Source organism: Cebus imitator, unplaced genomic scaffold (genome assembly GCF_001604975.1).
Source record: "Cebus imitator isolate Cc_AM_T3 unplaced genomic scaffold, Cebus_imitator-1.0 Scaffold641, whole genome shotgun sequence".
NCBI classification, from domain to species: Eukaryota; Metazoa; Chordata; class Mammalia; order Primates; family Cebidae; genus Cebus; species Cebus imitator.
In genome coordinates, this window is record NW_016107956.1 from 137,075 (window position 1) to 145,663 (window position 8,589).

Genomic DNA, 8,589 nt, shown 5'->3' on the forward strand with positions numbered 1-8,589 from the left:
GCCCTCACATTCATTATCTCCTGGGATCCTCATAACAATTACACAATAAAGATATCCCTTTTTGGCTGGGCGTGGTGGCTCACGCCTGTAATCCCAGCACTTTGGGAGGCTGAGGCAAGTTGATCACCTGAGGTCGGGAGTTTGAGACCAGCCTGACCAACGTGGTGAAACCTCATCTTTACCCAAAAATTCACCAGGTGTGGTGGCAGGCACCTGTAATCCCAGCTACTCAGGAGGCTGAGGCAGGAGAATCACTTGAACCCAGGAGGCAGAGGCGGCAATGAGCCTAGATCGCGCTGTTGCACTCCAGCCTGGGCAACAAGAGCAAAACTCCATCTCAAAAAAATATTAATAGTAATAATAATAATAAAGATATTCCTTTTTGTACTCATTTTACAGATGAGGAAATTGAGGCTCACAGTCACATACTTAGTGAGAAACAGAGCTGGGACTTGCCCAAACCAATTACCTTCCATTCCATTCAATTCATTTCTATTAGCATTTCACTGAGAATTTATCCTGGCCAAGGCAATAGCAGAGAAGCTACTCCTGGCATCATTCTGAAGGGTAGAAGCAGGAGGCCTATATCAGAGTGTGTTACAGCAAACAATGGAGGAAGGCTCAGCAGTAGGCTCTGATTGAAGGGAAGGGAACAGATGTGAGCAGGTAGGACTGATGTCTTGCAGGAAAGTAGAAACAGAGCCTTCTGGGAGCATGGCAAAGCTGGCCCTGAATCCATCCAGAAAACAAGTCCTTCATATTACAACTGGGGACATATAGAGGTAGCTGTAGCCATGCCATGCTGCCCTAAAACCCTCCCCTTCCCGCCCCCACCTCAGCTAGCTGCAGTGGTGTGTCACCCTTCTGACTGTTCCGTTCGTTCAGCGAAATGTCAGTATAGGAGCAAACTGAGAATGAATGTGTGTTTCATTTGCCAATGAGTCATGTACCACCTAACCACTCACGTGTGTGATTTGAGCACGTGCGTTAGCTGTTATTTAACTTTTCCTTTATTGGTGATTGGTTTCATGAAGTTGCACATGGGCCAGGATGGTCTTGTATCTAATTGGATTCCCCAGAATACAAGGTGGATGCAGAGTGCATGTTTCACAGATTTTTATTGATGGATCGCCTCTTCTGGAAAACAAAACCAGAGCCCTCAGTCCCTCAGTGCCGCACCAGGGAGAGCAGTCCAGGTGGAGGAGATGCGTCCTGAGAGCTGAGTGGGTCCTTCTACGTGGGTTGGCCTGATAATCCCCGCTTCTCCCAGTTGAGCCCTCCTATCAGGGCTCAGGGAATCCCTGACACGCCTCTCCCCTCCTCTTTCATCTTCATGGGAAACAGAAACTTCACCGCATGTGGGTGTGTGGTGTGAAGACACTAGGTGGTATTCTCGTCCGGGCAGCTGTTTTGCTGTGTTGTTTTGTGCCCCTTCCTGAGAAGATAAGATCTGGACCGGATTGTGATTCTCTCCCACGGACCCTCAAAGGCAACAAGCAAGTCACGTTCATTTCTCAGGCACCTTCTCAGAAGCACACCCCACATCAGTATCTTTAATGAGATCCAGGTCACTTGAAAGCAGCAGCGAAAGCAGCTTCCCTAAAACACAGGGCAAGATCAGTGCCTCCTCTGAGCTTCCCTTTCTTCTCCCAAGATCTCTAGGCAAGACTGATTTGCATGGGCAGCTAACTGGTACCTCCCAGAAGGAAACTTGAAGCCTGAGGTCGCTGGAGATACCAACACCTTCCCCAGCTGCAGGGGGATCGGAGAGATGAGCACTTAACAGAAAACAAACTTGGCAGGCCTTTGGGGAGCTGGGGAGAGGGGAGAAGACTGCTCTGGAAGACAAAGAAGGAAAATAAAAGACAGAAACAGCTAAAAAGAATAAATTGTTATGAGCACAAACTCTGCTACCTGGCTTCAAAATGGGATTGCAGTTGCAAGATGGCCCCAAGATATGAACTAACTCCTCTGGGACCCAGATTGTAGCCCAGATAGCAACTGCACCTGCCTCACCCAGTGCAGAACACAGAATTAGTCCTGCTCTGCAAAGCCCTGTGACTGGCTTGCTATCACCAGTGACCCTCCCTCCCCTGCAACCCAAAAGGACCGAAACCTAATTTTGATCACTCTTCCTTCCTTCAAAGCTGCTTCTCCTTCATTCCTCTTCAGACCCCCTTATATTGTAAACTGGCAGCTGATAATAGCATTCACTTTCAACCCGATGTTTACTGAGAAGTCAGAGGCTTGCAAAGATAGAGGGTAAAACTATTGGAGATTTCTTCTTCTAGTTAAATTCATCGTGCTCTCCTGACCTAGGTCCCAAAGACCAGGCTAGAGAGAGAAAGAGAGACACTGAGGTTTCTGGTGTATCTCCTAATGTGCAAAATGACAGGAGGAGGAGGCTAGTATTGCTTATGGCTCCACGTGACCTAAGGATGGCCTTTCCCAATGGTGAGCCTAACAGCCTTCCAGTCAGAAAATCAGGCCTCCAGAGCAGAGCTGGGAGGGGAAGATGTGGGAGCCTTGGGGGCTGGGGCTACAGTGTGGGGGGAAATAGAGGAGGCAGAGGCCCACAGTTGAGAAATACAGTGGAGGCCAGGCCCACAGTTGAGAAATACAGTGGAGGCCAGGCCCACAGTTGAGAAATACAGTGGAGGTGGCTCACACCTGTAAGCCCAGCACTTTACAAGGTGGAGATGGGAGGATCCTTTGAGCTCAGGAGTTTGACATCAGCCTGGGCAATATAGCAAGGCTCTGTCTCTACTAAAACTCAAGGAAAAAAAATAGCTGAGTCCCATGTACTTGGGAGTCTGAGGCAGGTACTCAGGAGGCTGAGGCAGGAGGATCACTTGAGCCTGGGAGGTTGAGGCTGCAGGGAGCCAAGATCACACCACTGCACACTAGCCTGGGCAACAGAGGGAGACCTTATCTGAAAAAAAAAGACAGAAAGGAATCCAGTAGAACATGGCAGCTCCTTTGCTGTTAAGTTCCAGGATATTTTTCATTCTGAGCAGCCTAGGGTGTCTCTAGCTGTTAAGGGGAAAGAGCTTGGAGGATGTGGGGAAGGGAAAGCTGAGGTACTACTGAGGGTCAAGGCTGGCTGGGGGATAGGTTGCCTGGACTGCATCTTCAGGGCCTTCTCAGTTCCTTTCCTGGCCCCTGGATAACAAACCGGGCCTGTCTTTCTCTGTCTCCCTCTCTTTCTCCTCTTCCTCCCTATCTCTCCTGCTCTCCTGTTTTCCCACCCTCACTCACACACACACACCTTTTCTTGGTTAGATTGTTACATTCAATCCTAGGTAGGTGTGCCTCTAATTTCGGGTCCCCAAGCATACACACCCTAGACCTCAGGGGACTGTGGCTTCCTGAGGTCAGGTCAGAAGATGAACAGTTCTGAAATGCCATTAGTCACACCACGGAATGGAGTGAGTTGGGTGCTTCAGGTAGATCCAGAGCCCAGCTTGGCTCCTATTCGATATCTGGGCCTCCTCCCAGAACAGCCTGAAAACCCCAGGAAGTTCCGACAGTGCCTGCCCTGGGCGGGCCAGTGTGAGCAGAGAGCATGGGCTTTGGGGCTGGAGCCTCTGCATTTGTATGCTGGATCCACCACCTACCTGTCACCGTGAGAAAGCAGTTTGACTTTAAATCTCCTTTCCCCTAGGTGGGAAAGGGACAATAATGGTCCTTAGTAAGACTGAATGAGATACTATGTAGGCCCAGCATGGTGCCTGAGCAGATCAAAAACTCCATAACTCAATAACTCATCGTCATTCTTATTTTTATCAGCACTGCCATAATCACTGTTAGCCTCCAGGCCAGCAGCCACGCTGGGCCTGCCGTGAATTCTCTTAGAGTCCATTTTTGAGGGAGCCAGTACCCAGCATTTTCCAGAGTCCCCAGAAGCTATTAAGGATGTCTGTGTACATCCAGTTTGCAGTGTTTAGTTCAACCTGGAGGGACTCACACCAAGTGCAGCCTAAGGGTTTTTGCAGAGTCTGACAACTAATATTTTGCAGACAGTCTGATGACTCCAACACTCCTGCCTTATGTCCCCAGGTCTGAAACAGCTTTCTTAATAGACTGGGAGATTCACTACAAGAATTCTCCCTTGTCAACATTTTACTAACCCGGATGAAGGATTAAAAATGATGCTAACCAGCAGTTCTGATGAGGCTTCGGTCAGTCACAGCTCTGCATGGCTACACTTGCTTCCTCTTCCTCTTCCTGTCCCCTCTTTGCTGATCGGGACTCAGCCTGGTATTCTTGTCATCACCTAGGTGAGCTCAGCTCAGCGTGAAACAAAACAGCTCATCTGAAGGCACCACACAGTCTGTACTGGGAGGAGGGGACCCCACCTCAATCCCCTGCCTTCTCACAAGTGGGCTCTTTGGGCTCCATCTTGCAAAAGCCGGGCAGAAAGAATTTTAATCTGGGCTCTCAGAGCCCTTGGACACACGGGAGCATGAGCTGCCCCTGATTCCTTGGGTGCGGGGTGGTCCACAATCACTCACTCACAGCACTGTCTGAGGGTTGACCACTCAGCTTTCCAATCCTAGGCACAATTTCTTTTCAAAGGGCTTGCATGTTTGTTCTTTTTTGAACTTCGGTTTTGGATCCGTTTGGGTGTCCTACAGAGGAGAGCCACTCTGCCTTGGCGTTGAAGCATTTTCTCACCCACGTTCTCCTCCCTACTCCCAAGTGTCTTGAATCCCTGCTGCATTGCAAGTTCATGCATCTGGACTGTTTTCATGCTCTTGGGCCATGGCGTGTATTTTATAAACACACGGTCAGTTTACACTACCTGGGAACTTAGGGGATTTCCTCTCTGTGGGAAACAGCTGTGGGGAGCTTGACCAACCTTGGCTTTGTGGAGAGTAAGACGTCGCCTCTGCTCATCCACTTGGGGCAGCTGCACTGGCTGTGTTCTTGTGGTTACACGTGAGGATTTTCCCAGAAATCTGGGCTAAGGAGGGAAGCTCATTATGCTCTCCTCCCTGGTTTGCAGTTTAATTGTTAATAAATGATTTTGCATATCATAAAACCCCATGTCTGTTCACCTTCACGCCAGCTACCAGCAGCACCTTCAGCCATCTGAGTGCTATGGGACCTCTGAAGCCGCAGAATTATGGCATCATAAAGCTGGAAGGGATTTTCAGAGAGTCATTCGCCCAACACACTAGATGAGCACTTACTTTATGCAAAGTGCTGTGCTAGTTTCCATGGGTGAAGACAGGTGAACAAGACCCAGCCTCTACCCTCAAAGTACCGACAGACTTTAGACTTGGCCATCATCTCCACAAAGCCTTCTGTGACTTTCTTTTTCAGGTGGGCTCAGGGTGTCCTCCTTAGTTCATGCCCCCTGCTGACCACTATCACAGCACCCACCATGCTGCAGTGAGGCAGTCCGTGTGTCTTTCTTCCATATAGAATGTGAGCTTCTGGAGGGTGGGATCAGCCACACTGGGTGACGGTGAGATTCTGCAGCTCCTATCATGAGGTTTTCATAAAGGGAGAATAAGATTAAGAGTAGACAAAACCTAAAATGCAATAAAATAAATGGAAAAAAAAAAAGATTAAGAGTAGAAACACTCTATTTACTAGCGACTTAGGCTAACCACCAAAAACCAGATGAGGTTGGTAGCTACCTGAAGCAAAAAGAACTAGAGATGCCAAAGGGATACCACCAACCTTGAGAGTTCATGAAGAAGCTGGGAACACTGGAAGCATCTGAGACACTGTTCTCTTGGCCCTTCTGCACATCCTCTCTGCCACATCTGGAAGAGTGTGTTCATTAGGGCTGCCAAAACAAAATACCGACTGGGTGGCTTAAATAACAGAAATTTGTTTCCTCACCATTGTGGAGACTGGAAGTCCAAGATCAAGGTGTCTGCGGGGTTGTTTCTTCTGAAACCCCCTCTCCTTGGTTTCCAGATTTCCGCTTTCTCTCTATCTTCACATGGTCTTCTCTCTATACCTATCTGTATCCTAATCTCTTCTTATAAGGACACCAGTCATATTGGATTAGGGCCTAGTCGTATGACCTCATTTTACCTAAATAATCTCCTTAGAGACCCTACCTCCAAATAGAGTCACATCCTGAGATACTGTGGATTAGGAAGTCAACCTATAAACTTAGAAGAGGAGGAGGAGGGTGCACAATTCAGCCCATGATGGAAGTTAACACTGATGCTCAGAGAAGTGCCAGTGAGTTCCTGATAAAAGCCACAGCCAATCAGTTCAGGAGGCAAGAATGAGGCCTGTAACCGCCTTCCTTCTTAGCTAACTTACAACCCCAGAGAGTCAAAGCTTCATCCAGCACTGGTAACTGAATTTAACTCTACATTGCTACCACTACTTCCTGTACATGCTCCGTCGCCCCTTGGCCTCCCCACAGCACTGGTACTGCTGGAGGTGTCTGTATTTGAGCCAAAGGCAAGAGAAGGTGTCAATTTGAAAGAGATAAAGAAACATGTCTCCCTTGAGACTAGGATGGGAAATGACATGGATGGAGGCAACTTCCAAGGAGAACCACTGGCTCGCTTCCCAAGCTCATAAGCGGAACATAGAAAAAAGGCCCAAATGCCCTGGCTAGATGGAAGAGAGCCAAGCCACCAACAAGCACCAGCAGTGGATCTCTGACTGCCAGCCAGGGCCATGGCACTGCCAGACAGGAACTGACATGGAGCAGAGAGAGAGGCCTGGCAGCAGGATGGCTTCCCCCTCCACAGAGATTTTGCTGTTGGCTCCTGCAGGGCCATGAGTCCTAAGCAGCCTCGGTTCTCAGAGTCGCTCTTCACTATTGGGTGCCAGCTGGCTGAGTGTCATATTGGAAAAGAGCACAGGATGTGAGCTTCTAGATGAACCGACTCATTATATCAGACTTGGCTTAGTTTGGCCACACAATGCCAAGACAGCAGGGAGGTGCTGCTGACTCAGCACCAGGACCCCAAGGACACGCAGGTCCAGAAGTGGCTTGGAGTAAAGGATATCTACAACTGACAACTGCAGTGTTCTAGAGTTGCTTAGGGCCCAGCCATTAAGCTGTAGTCCAGTTCTCTAGGCAAAGGGAAGTTCACAGTCCGCCTTCTCCGCTGCCTCTGAACCCAAGTCTCAAGGTGCAAAGTCCTGGAGGACTTGCAGAAATCAATTGCTGGCTTATCCAGGAGATATTAAAGTTTCCTTTAAAATCAACCCAGCAGTCTGGATGACCTGCTTCTCAGTCTCATCCTGAAATTGCATCCACAGCAGGGTAGACCAGCCTGAGAAGCCAGCTCAGGAAGTGTAACTGAGGAGATCATAGCCAACAATCGTCCTTGGACCAGGTGGCATTCTGGGCTTTGCCTGGAGAAAGCCACATTTTTCACACAAATACCAAAAAACTAAGGATCAGAAGGAAGAAGTCAGTGGTCATAGTAGGGTGTGGACTCTGCCTCAGCAGAGACTCTGGGGGAGATAAAACAGGGGGAGATGAGACTATGATCACCTCACAAGAGTTAAGCGTCGAAAGTCATAGGAGCTGTATGTAGAGCTACTTTGCCCACCTGTGGTTCTCCCCTATACTGGGTAAGAACAAGTAACAGCATTGACACAATTTGAGACAGGAGTTTGTCTAGCAGAAGACCAGAGGGATTGATTGCAGTGGCAACCTGGTGACCCCATTCATTCATTCATTCAACACATTTTTACTGAGCACCTAAATTGTGCCAAGCATTGTGCTGAGTGACTAACAGGATAAAAAATAAACTAACAAGCCTTACCCTCTTGAAGCTTACATTCTAGCAGAGAAAAGAGGAGATAAACAATTATACAATTCAAGACACTAATAATTGTAATAAGTGCTACCAAGGGCTTTGAGAGTACATGATGGAACGCAATCTTGGAGGTCCCAGAAGACTTCCTTGGAAAAGTGTCACTTAGGCTAGGCCCTAAAGGATGACTGGGAATCACCTAGAAAAAAGGATGGGATGGGGATGGAAAAGAGCATGCCAGGAAAAAGGAGCAACTTACGCAAAGGCCTTAAGTCTGGAAAGAATCAATGAACCAAGGTCCCAAGTGGCTAGGGTCCAGAGATTGGTGTAGGATGGGTCTAAAGAGCCTAGCTCTCAGAGAAGGCACCCCATGCAGGGCATTATAGACTTTCCAAAGGGTTTTTCTCTCTGTCTAAGAGCAGCCAGAGCCATAGAAGGGCTTGGGGGAGGAGGAGATGGCATTATTAGGTATGCTGACCTGAGCATTCAGCCTTCCCCTTTACCTAATGTTGCCTCCATACAAAAGAGGAGACCTGGCCTTGTGTCTGATTCATCATGATCTGAAAATCTCCAAACTGGACAATTCGTGAGAGCTACTTTGCTTCTAGCAAGCAGAGTTAGTCAACCGATTTGCAAAGACAAAATTTAGGTTTGCACGTGTGTTTCCAGAAGGACAGGATGTCTCTGTGGGCTCCCATCTGGCTACCAATTAACTGATGTCTGCGCCTTAGAGGTATAGACGCACCCAGCTTGCAGGAAAGAGAAAATGGGGCTAACTTCCCCAGCAACACTATAAACTGAGGCTTACAAAACGTAGTAGGCATGGCAGGTCACAGCA

The 8,589-nt window shown here is 48.4% G+C and overlaps 1 long non-coding RNA gene across 1 annotated transcript; it reads right to left on the reverse strand.

Annotated features, from left to right (window-relative positions):
* Positions 1–1,099: 1,099 nt before the first annotated feature.
* LOC108295487 lies at positions 1,100–7,680 on the reverse strand. Its single transcript, XR_001821422.2, has 3 exons — positions 5,857–7,680; positions 5,692–5,777; positions 1,100–1,599 (listed from the first exon to the last, which is right to left on the reverse strand). It is a non-coding gene; the product is annotated as an uncharacterized LOC108295487 (long non-coding RNA).
* Positions 7,681–8,589: the final 909 nt, after the last annotated feature.